This window comes from Mus musculus, chromosome 1 (assembly GCF_000001635.26).
Source record: "Mus musculus strain C57BL/6J chromosome 1, GRCm38.p6 C57BL/6J".
NCBI lineage: Eukaryota > Metazoa > Chordata > Mammalia > Rodentia > Muridae > Mus > Mus musculus.
Genome location: NC_000067.6, coordinates 39,933,367 through 39,956,700, shown reverse-complemented (window position 1 = coordinate 39,956,700; position 23,334 = coordinate 39,933,367). Strand labels below are relative to the sequence as shown.

The window sequence follows — 23,334 nt, the reverse complement described above, 5'->3', positions numbered from 1 at the left end:
ATCTGCCTGCCCTGCAGGAGAGCAGAACACTGCAGCAGGAGCTACAGTCTCACCTCTGACCCTTCCACCCCACCCCCCACCCCCACAAGGCTAAGAGCATCGGCTCACAGCTGTGCAAAGCTCACCTATTGCTCCTACTTCTTACTACAACCAACATTTACTGTCGCTTCTCCATCTTCCAGGGCCAGTGCTTCAGACGAGCAGGCAGGCAAACAAAGGAAACATAAATGTATATTATGGGACCAGTAAGAACTTGTGTTTTAATAAAGAAGACAGAACACCTATTCTCTTAAGAGTTTTAGATTAGAAACCTCAGCATTGAATCATGCTCTCTTCTGGTAAAAGCTACTTCTCTGAAAGTAACACTAAGGAATACTGATGGTAAGAGTGGAAAGCTAGAGCAGACAATATGATGTCTGTTTACGCCACACCCATCCACAATCAAAGAGTCTTCGTCTTACATAGCTGAGATGGCAAAAAAAAAAAAAAAAAAAGTAAAGTACACTATGTACCATGTTTCCTTTAAAGAACTCACATGAATGAGAAACTTTCTAAACCTTGAATCTTTGAGTGCCATAAAAATGCTTTTGCTAATGGCCCAGGGAAATTATTATGAACACCAAGTACTAACCAGTCCTGCAATTAGAACACTTCAGGGAATTATTATACCTGGCAATACAAAGGCTATGTCATCTGGGCTCTCCATCTCTGTTCTGTCATTTAGAAATTGTCCAAAACACAGCTTCTTACACAGTGGGTCCAGATCCCAAAAAGGGAACATAATTGAGTTTGGGGTGTGACAGTTTGAGTATGCCTAGCCCGGGGAGTGGCACGATCTGGAGGAGAGTTAGATTAGGTCTGATGCTTGGGCTTTAAAACCGTCATCCTTGCTGCCTGGCTAGCAGCCTTCAAATGAAGATGGAGAACTCTCAGCTCTGCCTACACTATGCTACCATGTTCCCATCTTGATAATGGACTGAACCTCTGAACCTGTAAGCCAACCCCAATTAAATGTTGTCCTTTATAAGAATTGCCTTGAGGGCTGGAGAGATGGCTCAGCGGTTAAGAGCACTGACTGCTCTTCCAAAGGTCCTGAGTTCAAGTCCCAGCAACCACACGGTGGCTCACAACCATTCGTAATGAGACGATGCCCTCTTCTGGTGTATCTGAAATTAGCTACAGTGTACTTACATATAATAATAAATCTTTAGGTCGTAGCAAGTGAGGCCCGAGAGGCCCGAGTGAGCAGGGCTGGAGCGAGCAGAAGGTCCTGAGTTCAATTCTCAGCCAGCAACCACATGATGGTTCACAACCATCTGTATAGCTACAGTGTACTCATACACAGCATGTGTCGGCCTGAGAATCTAGGCTATCACCGTGTCTGGTACCACAGTGTCTAAGTACAGGGAGATAGGAGACAGCACAATGGGCAATGCATTCAGGTCCTCAGCACCCATGTCAAAAGCTGGGCGTGACAGCACGCACCCAGAAGGAATACTGGTACTGAGAGCAGAGACAAGAGGATCCAAGGGGCTGGCTGCCAGTCAGTCCAGCCAATCAGTGAGCTTCAGTCAGTGAGACCCTACTCTAAACATTCCATAAACAAGAGAGATGAGTAGAGGAGGCACCTAACATTGACCTCTGACCTCGGTGAGCACACACACAGCAGCCACTACTCACCCATCAATTTTAATAAAAATCCTGCTTACTTTAATGGCAACCATTTATCCAGAAACACACACACACACACACACACACACACACACACACACACACACAGAATTGTAGTGTTATCTCCTTACCCAAGAAGTTTCCGTTCACTTCCCCCCCACCCGTGACTTCAAAGCAGGGTTCACTTTGTGAAATGACACCCACAACATCACTGCAGTACTGATGTGTAAGGAGAGCTCTTGCAAGGTACAGGTGACCCCTGGGCCTGAGCTGAGTCTTTGGGAGACATTGCTGTTGTCACTGTGTGGCCTTTGTTGTCTTTAGTCAAATGCACTTGCTTGATCCTCTCTGAATCTATGGCGCCATATCCCATGGAGAATAATATCAACACACTTCAGTATTAACAGCAAAACCCCAGTTCGCAATAAGAAAAAAGTTGTAAACACTACCCTGAATCACATGTTGCAGTAAGTTGAACACTGAAACACAGTGAATAAGATATATAGCTGTCTCCTGGATGCACGGAAGGGGCAGGTACTGGATTAACAAGGAGGCAGTACAAGAAGCAGCAACCACCACAAGGTGCTGACAGGGCACTCCTGAGAGCCCTGATCCTGTCCTCTCACTCCTTTGCCCACACTAACCTACCATGCAAGCACGACCCTGAGAGACAAGACGTATGCCAGACACAGGCAAACTATAGGTAGAGAGCGTCTCCCATCCCTTAACCAGCTATAAGCTGGTTTTTGGTGGTGGTTGTTATTTAAAGTGCTGGAAAAAGAAGCAAGTCACTAACTTCTGGACCCTAAGCTCTCACCATCAATACCAGTCCAGGCCTGCACACAGTAGGCAATCAGCTGAAGGTTTTCAACAAATAATGAAGACGAGGAACAAACCTTTGTACATACAACCTCAACAGGAGCCAGGTCCTTCAAGCTGCTGTGACAACCTTCCCTTCTAGGTTTCCAGCAGCACCTCCAACAGACCATCCAGAGGTAAGTTCATTGAGATACAACTTCTTCACAGAAAACACAATTGAATGGAGGTGTGGAGAAGGAAGGAAAGGAGAGGATGGGGAGGGAAGGGGAGGAAGAGGAGGAAAGGAGACGGCTTCTCCAGGGCCAGACACTCCAGTTGCCTCGTGTACTCAGCCTCACACACTGTACACCATAGCCTTGCAGAGCTACTGAACAACAACACACAGGACACTTCAGGGATTTACACTGATAGGTGAACATAAAACCTGCAGATGGGTAGCTACAACCTTAATCCAACACTTACAAAATAAGAACCATATAAATACAAGGGGGGGGGGACTGAAAACCCTAGTCACCATTAAGATGATTAACCCAGAAATCTGACAATGCAAAACCCTGATAGCTGGGCAGCTGGAGGGGCTGCCCAGGGCCTGGCTCTGGAGAAGGCCTGTAGAACTGGCTGTAATCTATGAACCCTAGGGTCCTCCAAGAGCACTCAGAGGTCTATTTCCTAGGAAAAGCACGGCTCTCTCTTAACACTGGGAAATCAAAGAAAGAACACACTGAAGGCTTTAGGGTAATGGATCTGTTCTAACTATAGATTCAACAATCCATACATGTTTTTAAAAATCTATCTGGACTTCTGCATACAAAGAAAACTAGAGCCACTTTTACTTGACATTTTCTTTAAAGTAGCTGGACCGAAGCAACAAAGACTAAAAGCCCAGGAGGTACCTGAGCCCTTGATTCACTTTTCCTGTTTCCTCAGTGAGGAGCACTCAGACAGACAGACAGACAGACAGACAGACAGACAGACAGACATATCTGCTCACTGCTGTGTTTCCTGGCATTGCCTTCTCCCCTCCCCCTCCCCTTCCCTTTTCCTACTCTTTCACATCCTCACTCAAGAAATTCCACATTTACAGTCCACGGTGACCCAGGACGTTCAGATGGAAAAGATCAAAACCAGGACAGGCAGTGTTCCTACCCAGATGCTACAATCTTCAATGAAGTGCACGGAGGGCCCAGTTAGTGCACGGAGCATGAGACGGGCAGCCGAGGGACGTCTCTGAACACCACCCCACACCAACATCAAAGTGGGCAACAGTCCTCTGAAAACCAGACAAGGCAAACCTGAGGATCACAGGCAGTGGCGGTGGCGAGCGGGCAGGCCCACACCAGAATCCCCCTCACTAGGCATCTCACATCTCAGGAAGGACGAAAACTGACGCCTGGGGCAACTTTTCTTTTCCTCCTCCTCGAGTGGAGACATAAAACAGTTTCACTCAAGTTCCTGGACAGTTAAACCTCCACTGTCCTCAGTTAAAGATGAACAAAATGTGGGCGAAAATAAATTATTTCAATAGTTCTGCTTCATTTAATTCGTAAGTGTGCTCTTAATTTGATACTTCAAAAGAATTTTTTAAAAATTCATTAAATGTCACCAAATAGTACTGCAAATCCTCTTTCAGGTGCACAAATCCTCATAAACCAAGTTGAAAAGGACTGAAAGTTTGAGAGACGATGATTCTGAATGGCTGTCCTGTGGCCTAGACTCCAACTATAAGTCTGTGAGCCTCCGACCCTCTTCATGGGGGGGGCCACGCCTCAACACTAGCTCAATGTCCTTTCCATGTACCCTCGGCCATGACTGGTGATCCCAACCAAAGAACCTCAGCAAAGACAGCAGCGTCTGCTGAAGGTCTGGCAGTGGCTATGCTAGGCTTAGAGGGCCCAGAAGCCCAGGAGGAGCACTGCTGACCTCACCTGGATCACCTCAGGACCAGTCACCTGCCACAAGCAAACTGCCATGTAGGGAAGAACAGGTGTCCAGGAGGCCAGAGCCCTCCCTCACGACCCCTGCCTCCCACAATGCCAGTCTTCAACACAACGTGTGACTGAGGGATGAATACAGGAAACAGCATGGTGAAATATGTGTGGCTCTACATTCCATGCATCTTGGTATGGTTTCATACCACCTAGTGACACCTGTCTGCCCAGCATGGCTGCCTATTCTAACAATTTTGGCTCTAATGACTGACGGCCACAGAGACATGAATGGCCCAGGAACCCCTGGTTAGTCTTCTCAGTCCAATGCAATGGAGAAAATTAAAGGAAAACACTGAGTCCTAGCTTCTTAACAAACAGGGCCAGGAGGAAGATAGGCTGTTGCTAATCACAGTGTCTGCATTGCCACAGTTTTACACAGTAATATTTTTATTCTGTAAAAATTCAAAATGAGCCAAATTCAAAAATTTCAAAATGCAAAATGGTGGAACATGTCTATAATCCCAGCACTGGGAGACTAGGCTAAACAGAGGGATCAAGGGCAAGCCATGCCTCTCTAATGTATGGAAATGCCGCCTCAAATTATGTGCGTGTGTAAGATTCATGATACTAAACTATTCCTATGTCTATGACATTACTATGATTATAATTATGACAGCCACATAGGTAAACAGCTTAAGTAACTATAGTAATACAGTACATGTCAAGGGAAAAACTATACAAATAAGTAAACATTATAAAAAATTAAGAATTTCTATGTTTCAATTAGTTATTCAAAAGAAGTTCAGAAATAACTTTATATTAAGTAACTGGATACTTTGTATTTCATATTAACCCCACCCTCAAAGGGCAGTGATAGCAGTAGGGGCAGGAAGGGAAGGAGTAGTGCTCTGGGTACCAGCAGTGCACATTACAGCTCACTGGCCAGTTACTAGACAGCAACAACCATTGAAGCAAATCTCATAGCTAAGTAAAGGATAAGACAGCTGGCCATTCCTGCACCGGTTAGAAGGGGGTGCCTAAGACAGGAGGAGGCTACTGGAGCCAGCAGCTAGAACACTCTCAACACCAAAAGCTGTCGCCTGGAGAAAAGGGCCGGGTGCACCACCAAAGGTAACTCTCAGGCTCGCACCAAAAAGCACCACAGCTGTACTTCCCAACGCCTGAGATTAAACAGCATGGCTATTTTGGAGATTACAGATTATGGCACAACCAAGGCCAAGGGCACCAAAGTAAATTGGTCAAAAAATAAGCCATGGGCTCATTCTGAAAATTAACTGCAAAATAGAGGCTAGAAAAAAAAAATGGCACTAAGAGAAATGATAAACTCTTTAATCCTGAATTAGTCGGGAGGATCTAATAAAAGCCAGGTTAATTACAGCCCCTTTCCGCTCACCGTGCAGTGAGATAACAGACTTCCACTTCTGAAAGGAGTCTCAAACAAACCACTGCAGTTCTTTCTCATTAGACCAGACCTTGTCAACACCTCTCTCAGTGGAAAGGAGCTGGCTGACCTATGCAAGCAGAGTTTAGAAACACTATTCCAGTACAGGAAACATAAAGGGAAATGAAGACAAAGATGCCAAAGCTGGAAACAAATGAGAAAAAGCACAAGCAATATTAACCTTTTAAAGAAAACCCTGAAAAGGGGGAGGTGCCAAAGCAGACAACAACTCGACATTAGAAGCTTAAGGTTTGCTTCTTTCCAAATACCCAGTCAATTCTACTTGCTGGTACATTTACAGACAAGAAGACCAAGGCCAGACCTCAATGAGGCAGAGACAGATGCTGCTCAGGCCCCAGAATCTTTCCACCATCCAGTTAAGACATTTATGTCCATGCTTATCACTCAGGTGAGTGGCAACTGCTGAGGCAACATCATCCCTCCCAGGTTATGAGACCACAGCCACCATCTTCCCCTGCTAGCCCCTCCCTGCCCCGTGTCAGCCCCGCCCCACACTGTCTCAGTACTGCCCCTCACCGTGTCAACCCCACCCATCACCATCAGCCCCGCCCCTCTCCATGTCAGCCCCGCCCCACACTGCCAGCACTTAACAGCACCAGAGGGCACCACCACACACTCAGAATGTAGAGGTAACAATCTGTCAGATCTATTTTTCCATGTTAAATTCTTGTAGCATAGAGAGCAGGCAGCCACTTTAGTTCAATTTACTGAACAAAAGAGAAATTCGGCCCAGAAACAGTCAAAACGAGAGCATGGGTCCACAGAACAGAAGTCCTCTGTGAGACCCGTCCAGGACCTGCAGAAACAGCAGGAGCACCCCGTGCATGCCCTGAACCACAGATAACCCTTGTCATTACAGCAAGTTTGGGTTGGGTTGGGTTGTTGTTTGCTTTACTTTGCTATTTTTGATTTTTTTGTTTTGTTTTGGCTTTTTAAACTAAGTGGGGGAAAGGTCAACATGGGAAGGACGTCCCTTAAAAGCATTCTGGGTCTACACTTTAAACACAGCCTCAAAAGTCACTGTTGCTGGACAGAAAATACCGTTTTGTCTATTTTAAATTGTTCAAATATAGAAAAGTAAAAAGTCACATGGCCCTATATGTAATGACTAATTGTTTACTGTCTAGATTAAGCACCTGCTAACATAAACATTGATCTATTTCTCCTAGTAAGACACATGACCTCCCTGAACCAGTTCAAATGAGACATCAAGACAACCCTTTCTAAAAGGAAGAGTGCTGCCTAGCAGTTTTCAGACACAATTATCAGAGCCGAGGAAAGCATGATTCCCATATTACCCACCAATCAGTCTGCACTCACACACCACACTCTAGCTTGCTTCAGCCATCTGCCTCACTATCTTCTCTTGACTGTGTTGCTGTAAATGTGAAAGCCACACCTCCTCACACACATGCCCATAGGTGGCGTTAACTGGGACGGCTTTAAGACCTTAGGAGTCTTGCCAGGAAGTTATGTCCTTAGAGGTGAGTTTTGTGGGCAGGCCTCCCTTTCTTTCCACTTTCTGCTTGCTAATAGTAAACAGTACTAACAGCCAGGGCAGCGGGCTCCCGACCCCCATCATTATTAGCCCTTCTTACTCTGCAGCCAAGATAAACATCTCTGTACCTAAGACAGCAGACCAGCTTCTTGATACAAAGTCTCAAGGAGAGTAGATGGCTTCTTGATACAGTCTCATGTTTTGAATGTATCTGACTGGTCCCTTGTATTACCTGTGTTGATAAATTTGTTCCTCTTAGTCAGAAGTTTACCTGGCTTGATTCAGATTAGCATTGTCAGGAGCCCTCTCTGAATCAAGGCATGCCCATAGTGCTGCCACATAATGGAGGCCACTGAACTGTGTGCCACATAAGGCAGGCCATCAGACTAATAGAAACATTGTCATTTTCCAGTATATTTCTCTCCCTTTGCGTATCTCTGAATGTAACCTACTAGCTTTAAACTCTAGAAAAGTTTGCTTCACTCAATCCCCTTGGTTGAAAACCCAAAGTACTTGTACATATTCCGGAAGTAACTCTGGCTCTTCTCTATTTACAACAAATTAACTGGATGGAAATTTTTGTTTTACTAGCCCCAACAATATAGTGGCCAACACCCTAAAAAAAAACTCTGACCAACATACGGGACCAAAGGGTGTGAGAGATCCACACCATGGGTGAGCTTGTACTCTTTAAACCACGAACCAACTCACATGCTAACTACAGCAAGCAGCTCTGAGAACAGGGGCCTCATCCACTCACTGAAGTGGGAGCTGAGGGTGTGTGCAAAGAAGCAACACTTCTCCACCTTACTGAGCCTTCTCTGGAGCTGTGCTGAGGCTAGGTGGATTTAGGACCCAGCATCCAGTCTCAATCAAAGGCAGGTGTGTAAGAAGACATCCTGGCTGCTCTGGCCTCTTTCCTCACATATCAAATGATGGTCATCTGTCATCTTTCCATACATGATAGCTACTCAAATTCATTACCATACATATTATATCCCGGCCCCTACCCACCCAAAGCAACTGCTGAGAACCAGCATCAAAGAGACCACTGCTTCCCATAATCCTCTCCGCTACTCCTTCCAATTACACCAGAAGGAGGGCTAAGTACTGAGGGCCCAGGAGGAGGAAATTCGTATTAAGTCAGAGACCCTCTCAGCCCTCTGCTAGTCCTAGTGAGACAACAGTACAGCTTTGTGTACCACATGCTTTCGGGGGGGGGGGGGGGGTGTTCTCCACAGCAATTTAGAATGAGGAAATTATGTTTATTGCCAGACTTTTGTTAAAGGGCTCCCATTTAGATGGTTGTGCCCTTAATAATCTCCCCCTGTGCCACTTCAGCTGTTTTACCTCGACAAGAGCTGACAACTCAGCAGATGGCATCAAAAGTACTTCTGTACTGAGCTGAATGGGAGAGGCAGGGCCTGGGCCAGACAGAGGCTCTATTCACAAGTGCCTCCTTTGAAAGCGTCTCTGCTGCTCCAAATCCTAAGTCTTCAAGTCAATGCAAGGGGAAATCTTCACTGGCCAGAAGGGGAAGAGAGGGAGGGCAGGGGGAACATCAACTGTGCCACCTGGGCCAGCCATGGATGGCTTGCCAAGTCGAAGCCAGCGTAGATTACGCATCACATCGCCACGCGATGCCTACCATATTGTATATTCTGGATCAGGATTTCGTCTAGACCCTTAAGATGAGGCACCTCTAACTGAGAAACATACAATCCCTGGTATCATCGCCTGGGTCACAGCATCACCGGTTACCACATTCAGTTAAAAGTTCACTTCCCATCACAAGCTTTCTAGTCCTGAAAATGACTTTGCTTAGCAGGGACTCCTGGTTCTATTTTTCCAGCCAAGAACCTAACTAAAAGCGTCGAAGTTGGCCAGTCCTACAGACCTGCTGGGCCAGCATGGTTCAGGGAGTTCACCAAGGTGAGCTCTGGCTGCTTCCAACTGTGACTGCCCTGTCCTGCTTCCAGATCCATGCTGTGTGCACTCAGCGCAGGTGACAGATGTGGCACCTACGATGCCAGACACACAGACTCAACTACTTATGCAATATCTCACAAGTCTCTCTGTAAAAACCAAGCCATCCTGTCTGCAGCCATAAAAGAAAAAAAAAAAAACAAAGCCTCAACTCTTCATTAACATAATCAGGAAAATGAAGTGCTTTGTTTACATCAAAACCAAAGAAAAGCATTTCTGCTCCGGTAGAATATTTATTCTTTACACTGTACTTACTGCTGCAGTAGAATATGTACTGTTTATAGTAATTTGTAAAGCACAAAAGCTGCATAGAAACCTTATTGTCTGAACAGTTTGCTCCCAGAAGATTTATAAAAACAACTGGTCCTTTGAGTCCCTCCTAAGTGGGAGATGCATCTGACCCCAGCCAGCATGAGGGATAGAGGAAGAAAGAGCAAGACTTGGCCATATTGTGAGTTTGAGGCCAGCACAGGTCTAAAACAAAAGATTCCTTTGATTAATCCAGTTAAACAACTCAGCTTTAAGCTAGATTTTGTTTTAAACTCTACTTTTCTAACCATACTTAACCTCCACTTAACTACATTGCTTTACCCAGTTAATACTTTGATCATATTGGATGGAGACATTTTTAAAACTTCAGTGAAACAGAGACAATCATTAAAAGGAAAGGGGGCGGATTTGTGAGAACTGTTACACTGCCTCTGTCACCAACAGCTCCCTCCCCGCCTCTCCTAGGAAATCTACAAACTTGAAGGAAATACTAAAAAGGTGGTGTTATGCAAGAATCTTCAAAAATGAGGGGGTGGGGATCTAAGAGCTCTTTCTAGGAGAAAACCAAGGAGACCAAAGGGCACGAATTCAGATCGCACAGACATTTAATATGGTTTAACAATCATTTTCAATGATTCTCTGTAAGACACTCCAGTAAGAAGCCTAAATAAAATAGTACCCCTTTTTTAATAGCAGGAGGACCCCAAAAGAGACTGATTTAACTCGAGATTGCTTAACTTGAGAGAACAAGCTGGCAAGGTGACAGGTTACTTCTGATGTCCCTATATCTGACACTGGCTGAGTTTCTCAAGCCTTTTCCTTCCTTTCTTCAGACCAGCTACCTCCTCATACAAGGAAAAGCATCTAAGGCCAAGCTATAGGAACCTCAGGACAAAGGATGCCAAGGAAACAGTGGGGAGTCAACTTGAGACCTGGGGGAGCTTTATATAGACACTGAGGAGAAGACAAAAAGCATCATGGTATCCTCAAGTCTCTCTGTACCATCCCTTTTTCAAAAAGGATGTAAGACAGCATTATCGCCACAACCACAACACACAAAACATCTGATTTACCATGTTCCAAGACAATGAGTTCTACCATCAAATCCACTGTTACATGGCAGACTGTTTTTATAAAGTTTTATTTTCCCATTTAAAATACTCAATGATCTGCCGGGCAGTGGTGGTGCACACCTTTAATCCCATCACTTGGGAGGCAGAGGCAGGCGGATTTCTGAGTAACAAAAAAATAAAAAATAAAAATAAAAAATAAATACTCAATGATCGGTTACTAGAACTGTACATTTGATTTACTGAATTAAAATTCTGGAATGAATTTTACACTTTGATTTTTATTATTTGCAAACAACAGATCATTATGCTGTAGATATGACCTACTCCCTACAGTTTTTATTACTTGCTAGGATGGTGTTCTCACAGACACAGAAACATAGTTTATTTGCAATGTTTCTGAAACTTGTAACAAGTATTCTAGAACTGCCAAGTGAGGATGATCTAAAAATAGGTTAATAGGTCATTATTCCAAAAGCACTCACAAAATAATACCCACAGCAACGAGTTTCTGACGTCACTTAACTTCATGAACTACTGCTGAAGGTTCCTTAGGCCTAAGCTTTCCGCTCATGTACCTTCTATCTCAAAGCTACACACAAATCCTTGTGCAGTGCTCTCAACAACTGAGACCTCAGAAGCTAAGCAAGCCCTGCATCTGTGTTCTCCATGAAATAAAATACAAAACTCACTACCTATGGAGGTATGCCTACAGCTTCAACAACACCTGGATAAAGTCAGTGCTAACACCAAGCTGCAGGCCTAAGGGATAAACAAGGCAGCCCTGTGACAAAGAGGATCACAAAGCACAAAGGACAGGGGCGTGGGGTCCCTCCTGACACTAGCACTACAAATGCCACTCCCACCGACCTTTAACCACTGAAGGATAAGTACTGATTTCCCCAGCTACAAACAAGAACAGGCTGGTCTATATTGCGTCTCCTCAGTTTCCAGATGTGATGTCAGCTACAGCTTATATTTAGGCCTATAATGAAACCTCGCAGGAGGGTCTGAGAAGCAGCACTTAGGGTCTATGATTTATTTTAAGATCAGAGTCTTCATGACCTCCTGAGGCAAAGATGGGTCAAACACAAAGAGAGGGGCATCCGCTGTTCTCATGATGTACAGGCAGAAAGCTGGCACGCCTTTCTACTGAGCAGATGCTCACCTCATTGAGCATCCTCAGCAACAAAAGGAAACTCGACTCTCTATCCCTTACACACACACACACACACACACACACACACACACACACACACCACCTCACAGAACAAAACAAGGCGACAAACACCACCTCCCCAAGACCAGCAACACTGAGGGTATTGCTATACTCCACGTGCCCAGAAATGCAACAGCAGTGCAGAGCCACTGTTCCCCAGCTCTATGAATAAGGCTCACTAGGACAGCCACTTCACAGCACAGCCAAGTGAAGAGGAACTGTAGCACTGGCTGGGTTTACTTCCTGCCCCTAGGCAGTCAACTAGGAAAAAATGCTAACTGTCAGTTAAGATGTGTGTACATATGACTCAAAGCCCCAAAATGCTCACAATGCCAATATTTTCACTCCCAACAAAAATGGTGGGTTATATTTTAATATTCCTTTCTTACTGTACAGAACTAAGAGCAGGCACAGTCAAATCTTCAGTGACAGCTCATAATGAAAAGGCCAATGGCCAATGAGAAAGCAAAGGTGGATGTATGAATGCACAAGGTTCTGTCAAGTTCTCTCAGATAGTTCTCCTTCCTCAGAGAGTATCCCTCACAGTAGTAACTAACAGCTTATTAATAAAAACATCCTTAAAAGTACTTTAAGGGAAGTGGGCGATGTGGAAGAAACCGTGTTTACTGGCCACGAAGGTGGGAAACAAGGAAAGGATGAAATGCAGCCGACTTCCATTATCCCTTTTACCAAACTCAGAACTCAGATATGGCTAAGCCTTCCTGCTGCACAGCTACATGGCCAGCATTCCTGCAACAGGCAGTTCTTAATGCAAACACAAATGCCCGTATACACATTTTGTCCTGTGCAACACGGACCCCGATCCCAGAAGAAGCCAAACTCAGCTACTGACTGTAAGGATGAAGAATACACTAGGGACCAGAAGCCAGGTCTGGGAGACATGATGCCCTTCAGCTCCTCCAATAGTGTCCTAGGCCCACCCAACACTAGCTGTGCAGACTTTCCCTCCTGCAGAGTCCTAAAAATGGAAAATGGGAGGGTGGGAGACAAACAGTGAAGAAGACAGGACAGTCTTCTTGCCAGGCTGAAGCACTTACTTTTAGTCCCTAGTCCTGGCCATGTGAATTCAATCTTTATGACAGACAGAAAGCCTTTACTAGGAAACCTACAAGAAATCTTTTAGGAAATTTTAGGCCAGAATACAAGAATTTTTCACTCTACTTAAAAAATACATATATATCAAAACAAATTCCATTTTTAGAAAGCATTTGACAAAATCTTGTCACTTTGTTAATCAAGATTCACAAATCTAGCACAGGCAAATTCCTCATTAACTTTTCTAAGCTAATACAAGATGGGGGGGTGGGGGGGGGACTAGCTGTCCATACCCTCAACTACCTCAATAGGTTACTCTAAACAGATAAAAAAAAAAGTACATTTTACCCTGCTGCTCGCTCTTATGACAACACACAACTCGGTAGTTATTCTCTGTCAATGTCACTGTATTATGTGGCCTCTTCTGGGTTTCTTTCCAACCCTCTTGAAAATGAATAAAGTAAGAGGCTCTCCCTCTCTTCCCACCACTGAGCCGCTGCTGAATGCTGCTGAATGCGCAAACACGGTGCTGTTTTTAGCGCCAGCCAAATGCCAGCCTCATTCTCCCACAGCACCCTCCTCGGGCTCTAATTCACTCTGCTTAGTGCAAACGTAAATCAACAATTCTAGCTCCCACAGAAAAACAGGCGCATAACCCAGAACCTGAAAGTGATTTCTCACAAATACACCAGCACCCAGTCCCTGGATCTGAGCAGCAACAAGAAGACTTACTGTTAACAAATCCCTGCACAGACTCTCAGTCACAGAGAGAAAACAAAGACCATGCAGATAAATAGCCAACAACGAAAACCAGCAATGTTGTTCAGGGCTAGGCACTCATGCTAGAGCCTGGCTCCTCTCTTGCTAGGACCACCCCTCTGCATCTGTGACCCCTGAAAGTCCACGGGAAAACTCCAGCAGGAGACAAGATGTTTGCTGAAGAGCAAACCATGCAGATGATTTCATTCTTTAAGCCACAAGAATGAGGGGACTTTATAAAACCCACAACTGATTAATTCCAAAGCCGCAGGAGAACACCTGTGAGTGCCGGCAATGTCTACAGTGAATACTGTTTAAATAGATTATCTGTTAGACTTGGGGATATTTTTACCAGGTTAAACACGACTCAGTGGGCATTTGTGGACAAAATGGCTAAAAAGATAACTAAGCTAATAAAAATGGCTCACACACTTGCTGAAATCCCTACAACTGTGTTTCCTAGGTCAGAGCCTGATGAGGCCACTCAATAACTTCATTTCTTCTCAATAAAAATAGATACACACACATACATACACACACACACACACACACACACACACACACCGCTAAATTCTCCAGGGAATGCATTTCACATTTCGACAGCCTCCTCCAGGCAGCATAACGAAAATGTTTGTGTGCAAAATACCAAAACACACTCAAACACTTCTATTTCAAAGACCTCAGATCACAACTCTGCCACCGACTAGCTCAGTAAAAAGTCAAACAAGCTTCATAAACAGCCCTAAGCCTAAGTCTCATTACCTAAGAACAAGAAAATAATCTGAAGAATAAACTGAGACAGTGTAAGCAGAAGCAAGCTCTACAACTTGTAGCATGCACAGAACACACAGTAAACGCTATTGTTGCCACAGTCATTTATGATGCAGACAGAGCCAGTATTGTCCAATGCTCTGTGCCGCCCTTGGTGCCATGACTCTATCTGCACAAGGCTGCCAAGGCTCCCTGTAGGCAGAACCTGGCACCAGGAAAAGCAGGACAGGGGCACTTTGGCTGGCATGGTTTTATAGACAGACACAAGACAGGACCCAGCAGTGACAACACAGAATGTGACTGTAGTTGAACTTTTCAGTAGAGTTCAGTGGAATGCCCTTGAATTCTAAGCCAGCACCTTTCAGGGTGTACAGTCACAGACAGGAAATGCAAGTTTATAAAGTCTCCCATGTTCTCTTCAGCTCAATGGAAATACAACATCTCAAACAGATTACTGGCACACGAGAGCGCTGACACACGAGAGTGCACACCTCCATGAACCTTCCGGATCATCCTGTTTCTCTCCCTACTTCTTTACCGTGGCACTAACACCAAGGAGCTTCTGTCACAGGCATAAGCTTGTCAACTGAGATCTTGAGAAAATGGGTGGAGTATTAAATGAATCAGAACATGAGAAAATGCAGGTTAATAGGGGAGTGGCATCCTCTCTTCAGCCAAGAACGAACCAATGCAAAACTGAACCAATGAGGTAATGGCTCCTGTCAGATAGGCACATGAGTCACTGAATGAAGTGCTGGGCACCTGGAACACAGCTGAGAACCTCGCACCTGTGGCCCAGCCTGATCGGGGCTCCCCTCCCTGACTCACAGGCCAGACTTCCAACACTGCCTTCTTGTCCCTATTGCATGCCATCAGACTTCAACTTCATTATATTTCAATCCACTTTAAAACTCTGGAAGGAAGAAGGGATGGCTCCAAGGGAAAGCATAATAGGAGAATCAAAGAACTGAACAGAAACACCCCAAACACCAGAGAGCACTACTGGCTACCAGCTAGTAATGCTCACATGCTCAGCAGCAAGGTCACCACCACAGAGGGCGAGACTACTCACAGTTCAAATACAAAAACTGCCCAGAAAGCCGAGGAACCACAGCACACCTTACCCGGGATGCTGAGTACTGTGCTGGCCCCTACAGCTCTACACCGAGTCAAAATACAATGGAAAGCAGAGCTACTTAAGAATGTGAGTATGCATGACACCCAGGACTGGGATACAATGTCTGCTAAGTGTCTCCACTGAAGGCATTCACAGTGCAAAGACCCGGGTGTATGAAATGACATTTAAAGACACTCTCCCAGTCAGTTACAAATCTCTTCCTCACTCATCATCTAGCGTGTCCACCTCAACACTCAGTTCTTCACAACTGCACACCTACACAGGAACTGGAGATGCACGAAAACCCAGAGAGCCCAAGTAAAGCTCCGCACAGTTATAGCTTCTTGGAGCCAGACTTTGGCTACTTTGTGGGGTTTTTTCTTCCACCTTTCTCCATCCTTTCCACCCTTTTGACTCACTAACACTAGATGAGAGAGGAGGAGGAGGAGGAGGAGGAAGAAAAAGAAGAAGAAGAAACAAATAAGAGTAGAAAGAGATGACATCATCGTTAGACTACTTCCTGCCAACTAGGGGCATCAAGTCCCTTGGGTATTGATTGATCTTTGCAGTCAGGATAGCTAATTTCTTCTTGTTTCTTCTTTGTGCACAACTACTTAACAAACTATGGCCAACAACAACCACCCACACCACCTCTTGGGGCCCTAGTATTTACAAACCCTCTAAAAAGTCCCCAGAATTCCAAATGTCACACAGTCGCAGAAACTATAAGCTGGCTGGAAAAATCACACCCCTGCTAGAGCATGTGGCAAATCAGAGTCAGCTGCTGTGGACAATCTGAAGCAGCCTCACAGGCAACATCAGGGATTAAAACAAAAACACTTTATTTCTGTGTTTTTAAAAGAAATTAAAATTCTCATTATAGCTTCTAAATTCTGTTCCTCGTAGATGGCATTTAAGTCCTTAACAACCCTCCTGTGCCTGAATGAAACTATCATCTGCTTCAACACCTACTATGGAATTATCTGCTCTGTACCTGTTTACCTCACCGTACTGTCTGCTTTGTAAAGGCGAACAGAGGCCATTTATTTCTATAAATGGAAAGAGCAATACACTAACACTCACTAGGTACCCAATAAGCACGTGCTAAAGAAAAAGGACAAGAAGTGTCACAAGAGGCGCTTCATGAGGTCTAAGGCTGTGCTGCTTCTCATAGTTCCATACTGTGTCTGGGAAGCAGGAAAGGAGCAGACTCTTGGAATTCTACCGCTCTACCCCACAAGCATGGCAGGAAAGGAGGAACAGCACTGGGAAGGCTGTGCCTACATACAACCCACTCAGGACTTACCAGCGACTTCGGCTATTTCTTAGTTGACTTTTCCTGATAAGAATGTGTGTGCATGCATGCATGTGTGCAGGCGTACTGTGTACAAGTGTTCTTCACAGAATGCTAACTCATAACTCAAGCACCGTTGTGAAAGCTCTGTCCTACTTCCCAGGACACCCGGGAGCTGCGAGTGGCACAAGAAAGAATGCCATGTGGTGAGTAGGGGAGCCCTGAGTGTGTGCGCTGACATGAGCTTGGCCGTGCCAAGGCCCAGAGTCTCAGCCCCACGGAAGGAGCTGCCGAAGCCTGCCCAGGTGTGGCTCCGAGGAATGGCAAGGGCCAAGCCTTCCCTGGCTCTGCGTACAAATGCAGATGATGTGGTGTGTGCAGAAAACTTCCTCTGCAGCTTTCTCCTGTGGATGATGTTTACAGCCTGAAGGCCGCTCCCCTGCAGACACTGCTCCTGCAGAGATTAGCTACAGCTGCCTCCTTGTGTATAACCATGGCTCCTCGTGTATCTATGTTAGCAGCCTCACCTCCTTTTGCAGCTGTATGCGACAACCCTGCCTCCCTGGTTAAGTGTATTTATTAATAAACACAATGAGCTTCCAGAATGCTGCAGCTTTTCCAGAGCCCTAGAGCACCTGATCCCACCTTCTCTGTGTCCCCGTGTCTGCTTTCTTCACTCCCACATCACCCCGGCCAGGGTTTGGGGACTAAGCCATGCAAGGACATGGCACTGCCTCCTGTCTTGCTGCTCTTATCAGCACTAAAGCTAAGCTGTCATCCCTGGAGACAGCCAAACTACCTAAGTGAAAAGCAAGTGAAATGATAGGCTAAAGAGATGGCTCAGGAAAGGGGAGAAGCTGAGCTCGGATGCCCACTACCCACCTAAACACTCCTGGTGTGGCAAGCTCCAGGATCGACCAAAAACCTGTCTCAAAAACTAAGATGGGAAACAAACAACAGAAGATGCCTACTTCAGGCCTCCACATACACACCCACACAAACATATATAAGGAATACACACATACACATGCACAGACATATATAAGGAATACACACATATACATGCACATACACACCTACACATGCACATACACACCTACACAAGTATACATAATGAATGCACACATACATACACATACATACACATAGATAGTAAATGTGTGCACATGCACACACACATCAAGCCAAGTCTTTACAAAGAAGTGGAATGAGAAGGAACAGTAGGTGGCTGAAGCAGCATCCACCACTAGATGGGTGTGAGTTCGGACAACCTTCTCCTGTTGTACCATCCTGCCAGCCTGGGTATGTTTCCTCATTCTTTATTTCTAGTCTCCTGCTATCCCCAAGTTCAGAATCAAGAGTGATGAATATAAATTATATGGACACTTGAAGCTTCAGTAAGTCCCTCACCTCACAGCAAACTGCCCGGCTTCAGAGTGGGAGAGTAGTTTGCTTTGCTTTGCTTGATCATCAGAAGATGTCCTTCTGAGTCCACTCCAGACACTCCCACCTAGCCACTCTTCCAGGGTATTTAGCATGCTCTCAGCAGCTTTACCCTCTCAACTTTAGACTTTTCAAATGCCAAAAAAGCAGGGTATAGAGTTATGTGCAAAGCCCACTGAGCCTCTCCGGGATACTTCCTAAATTACTATGATACTGTTTTACACCCACAGTCTCAGGGTGTGGCTGCTCCTTTGAACACATGGAAAATACATTACAATTATGCCCAGCATATCAATGTGCTGAAGACATTCAAAGTGTGTCTGCTTCTCTGGGCCTAATGGCAAAGTTATTATCAATGGCTCCAAGTTTCTCAAGAAGTCTCCAAAGGGTTTCCTCACTAAAATCATTTTTAAAAAGTGGTGGAACAAGTGAGAGCAGTTTACCCCAAGCCTAGTGGATTATCTTTCACGGCTGTAAAGGGTAATCAAGCTGACTTCTTGTCCCAACACAGGCACAATTAGTACTGAGATAACGCAACAGCTAGTTGTGGCTGTTTGTTGATAACTCTGTGTGCCAGGCTGCTTCTCTAATCCCTATATAACTTAAGGGAGAAAAGCAGTCCTTTGGGAAAAGAAGAAATAAACAAGGCTGCCGGGCTCACCAAGCAGACTCCTCTCCAACCGAGCTGTTTTAATTTGCAGTCACATGCAGTACAGACCTTTCTAATTACAAGCTGAGAATACCTGCTCGCTCCTTTAAGGAAGTCTTTAATTATCCTAGCCCTGCAATGCCTGTTCCTTCCAGGGAGACCAGAATCATCACATCACATCACATCCTCGGACCCAACGAGATATAGACTTTTTGGGACCTAAGTGCGCAAAAACTACCCGAAACCAATCTGTCGGATTTGTTTCAACCTACACCCTCAGAGTCAACTCTTCCCTGGGATGCCAACTTCAAACTCTGTCTGGGGAAAAGGGCAGGAACCCAAAAATGTTTTGTTAACCTATGTAGTTGTGAATGGTCCTTTCAAGTAAAACCTTCTATTTCATAAAAACACTTTAGGCTAAAAGCCTCAAGTTTCTATGAAGAATTTGTGCCTCCACACTAGGAAGTGGGCAGGCCTTTTGTGTGGACAGTAACGCCACCTGGACAAGGCCTGGAAGCTCTCCCAGGCACCACCCACCCTGCACATGCCACCACACATGCCGACACACACATCCAAGACTCAGGCAAACTCTCTCTTCCCCAACACAAAGGACAGCACAGTGCTCTGTACTACTCAAAGGGCAAATCTACAAATCTAACATCTAAAATTCACTGAGTAAAAAATTACATTTTTAATGAACAAAATTTCATTAAATTATAAATCAAATTCAGCACCAAACAGCCAGCTCGTCTGTGCCCCTGGCACAGCAGTAGAGGGCATTGTAGTAGTTTTCTTCTTGGGAAAAAACAAAAACAAAACAAAACAAAACAACGGTAACCGCATCTGAGGTGGGGCTGACAGAACAGAAACAAAGGGTGACAGCATCTTTCCAACAAAATCGCCACGAAGCACTCACGTGGCCCTGCCGCATGGGGGCGCACTACACATCTGTGGAAGCGGATTACAGTGGCTGTGACTGGAGCCTGGATACACACTTGATCCCAATGGCCAATCAATGCTCCTCCTTCCCGCGAGCTGCACCAGTGAGGGCCGTGACTGACCTGACACAGGACTCTTTTCCTGTCACTTCTAGCAATGTGAGGAAGACTGCCTGTCATATGTAAAGCATCAAATACTCAGCAAAACTTTTGTCCACTAAGCTCTGCCACCAGGTTTGTGTTTCCGGTTTAGAGGCAGCAGCAGAGGAAGTGGGAAGTCCTTGCTCGTCGTTTTTGTTCATGCCCAGGTTAGCACTCCAGTAAAGATGCTTTACTCTTTGATACACACACATTCACTGTAAGCCAACATAAAACGAAAGCACAAAGGGACAGGGAGAGCAAGCAAGGAGCGAGCAGGAGGATGGGAGCGAGAGAGCGGGAGGGGAGAGCGGGGAGAGCGGGGAGTGCGGGGAGAGCGGGGAGTGCGGGGAGTGCGGGGAGAGCGGGGAGAGCGGGGAGTGCGGGGAGAGCGGGGAGTGCGGGGAGTGCGGGGAGTGCGGGGAGAGCGGGGAGAGCGGGGAGAGCGGGGAGAGCGGGGAGTGCGGGGAGAGCGGGGAGTGCGGGGAGTGCGGGGAGAGCGGGGAGTGCGGGGAGAGCGGGGAGTGCGGGGAGAGCGGGGAGAGCGGGGAGTGCGGGGAGAGCGGGGAGTGCGGGGAGAGCGGGGAGTGCGGGGAGAGCGGGGAGTGCGGGGAGTGCTGGGAGTGCGGCTCAGGAAACCAAGGAGACAAGAAGCAACTCAACCTAAAAAGCTTGGGGGAAACAACCTCATCCAAAGTGAATCGCTGAAGTCAGACAGTACCCGAGCTTACTCCAGGCTTTCAGTACAGAGCCCCATTGCCTTGGACAGCTACTCTGTCCTTCAATGTGAATGGCATCCTATCATCTACCACCGCATATTGAATCAATTGCTGACAGGCAGAGCTGCCTCGGAATGACAGTGAGCTCTTCAGGACTGCTAGACCAATACTCCTCCTTTCTCCAGTGTCCAGCACAGCAGCAGTAACAACTGCGACATTCAGCCTTGAGAGAGACACTTGGTGCTTAAGTTTACAACCCTGTTAGTCACTATGAATGGCTCTGTTTTTTTCAAATAAGGGTACTGAGAATCAGATAAATACATTTCATGGGGACCCATCGCTAATAATTGATAAAAGGAGACAAAGCAGGGTGGCCTGTCCCAAAACATAAGCCAACAATCCTGTTTCCAGTTTTGGGTTTTTTACTTAGAAAAAAAATCAAACTTTTGTTAAGGTGAATAGAATCACAATTTACACTAGAATTTAAAGCTGAGTAATTCCAGAGGGGAAGGAGACAAGGTAAAATGCCCTTGATCCAACTGAGCACGAACCAGGACTCCACAGAGTCTGGGATAGCCTTAAGGGAGAAAACAATCGCTTACAGTCCAGAATCATTAGTGTCCCCAGGGTTCTGAGGTCCCACAAAGTTTCCCCACTCTCCTGCCTTGAGTGAAGTAACGCTCCCCACCCCCAAAGCTCCGCCTCGCCACCTGCAGCAACAGGAGCAACAGTCGTGGGGATCCTTTTAGGGGTGAAGTGTATGGTTCAAGACAGGCCACAGACTTGCCTAGGTTGACTGCAATCTTTCCTGCTATGAGCAGCTACAGTGGAGTACTCCACTTCACAGACTACTGCAGACACCGGGTCAACGAGTGGTTTCAAATTGTGACTGTACTAGAGAAAGTAAATTCCTTATGGAGTAGTCTAGATTTATAGAGTAAGTGAGAGGCACAATACACTGTGGGAGAAAACATCAAGATGATAATAAATCACTGTAAAACCCCAAGCAGCACATGTCCCCCGGACGCCTTGACAGAACGTCCTGCTCTCCCAGGAGATGCAACACCTTCTGTTCTAGGCCTGTAACATGTTCAGGATGACCCTTCCCTCACATGTACTTTTGATGTGAAAGCCAGAGTCCATCCCAGCCATGAGGAGGGAGAAGAGCTTACCTACATGGTGACAGGTGGGACCCACTGTGATGGCCGGAGTTCCAACATCTACAGCTGAATCTCAAAGTTAAGAGGACAAAGATGGAACTGTCTCTAACTTAAGTAAACTGAGTTAATTTCTAGGGCTGAAAGTTTTATCACAGACTCTATGTATCCACTGTAGAAGACGTAAGTTTCCATCTTATTTAAGTAATCAGCCCTGCTCTATACAGCACCGAGTCCACTAGGAAAATAGCTGGCAGCCTCCAAGGAACATCCACTGCACTAAGAGCCCTGCTCTGGCAAGGTGTACAGACAGACAGGTAACGACCCTTGCTCCCACACCAACCGCCTGGTCTTGCTCCTTAGACCTCATGTGGTGCAAGTAAAGAATTCCTCAGAGTTGCTCACTGCGCTCCACTCCCTGTGTGGTGTACAAACACACAGGAAATGAATAAATGGGGGGAGGGGGGGGAGATGAACCAAACCACCTGCCCAGCGCACAACATGTGAACTATTAGAGAGATAATGTCTGCTGCTACCTACCCAGTGCCCACAGCCTACCCTCGGGGCTCAAGCAAAGCTCCAGGACAACCTGGGCTACATGGCAAGACCCCACAAGCAGGGCATTTGGAAGGTGATGTCAGGAAAAGGACCTTCCTTCTCCTTTGTATTTACTCCATACGTTATACAAAACTGCAGAAATGTCAGGTCAAGGAAAGTCTCAGGACTCCTGCATCAAGAATACACACACCCTCCACGTGGCATATGCCCTTATGACCACCGTTCCTTTGGGGCCACCCACACTGTAGCCTGACATCAACTAAATATCATGTTTGGGAAGCTCCATCGTCACTTAGTGTGGTTTTACAAATGCCACTGTTGTCTGCTGACTGAGGAATCCAGAGCGAGGGCCCTCACTGGCTCAGATGTGGAGAATGGGCAGCTCCACCTGGATGCCATGCCTTGGACTGCCTTAAAGTCACACGTGCTACCTCACAGGAACCATGGTTAACAGCATGGCTACCAAAATGGACCAAGGAGCGATGAGATGGCAAATCCCATTGGCTACTCCATCACGTGTGTCGTAGCACGAGCGCCATCTCAGGTAGTGCACACCACCATCCTATGAGGTCCTCATGTGTCACTCCGATTCAGTCTCTCTCAAGGTCATGACCAATTTGGTGATAGGGACCTAAAGAGAGCGCACGTGTGAGCAAGCACAAGAGGGGCAAGAAAAGGCAATCATCCTATGTGCACAGAGCCAAAGAGCCAGAGCCAGAGCCAGAGCCAGAGCCAGAGCCCTGCCGAGCACAGAGTCCAACGGACACCAGGGTTACTAGTATTATATCATT

At 46.0% G+C, this 23,334-nt stretch overlaps 1 protein-coding gene across 25 annotated transcripts in view, besides 1 other annotated feature; it reads right to left on the bottom strand.

The window, feature by feature from the left end:
* The window catches only part of Map4k4 (mitogen-activated protein kinase kinase kinase kinase 4), a 125,409-nt gene that overhangs the window by 69,610 nt on the left and 32,465 nt on the right, over positions 1-23,334 (bottom strand). The gene's annotated exons all lie outside the window — the stretch shown is intronic.
* Positions 6,229-11,091: an enhancer, noted in NCBI's record as "VISTA enhancer mm1333". NCBI's record gives its function as "enhancer in: dorsal root ganglion[7/9] | forebrain[7/9] | cranial nerve[7/9]" and the evidence as "EXISTENCE:transgenic organism evidence [ECO:0001131][PMID:17130149]".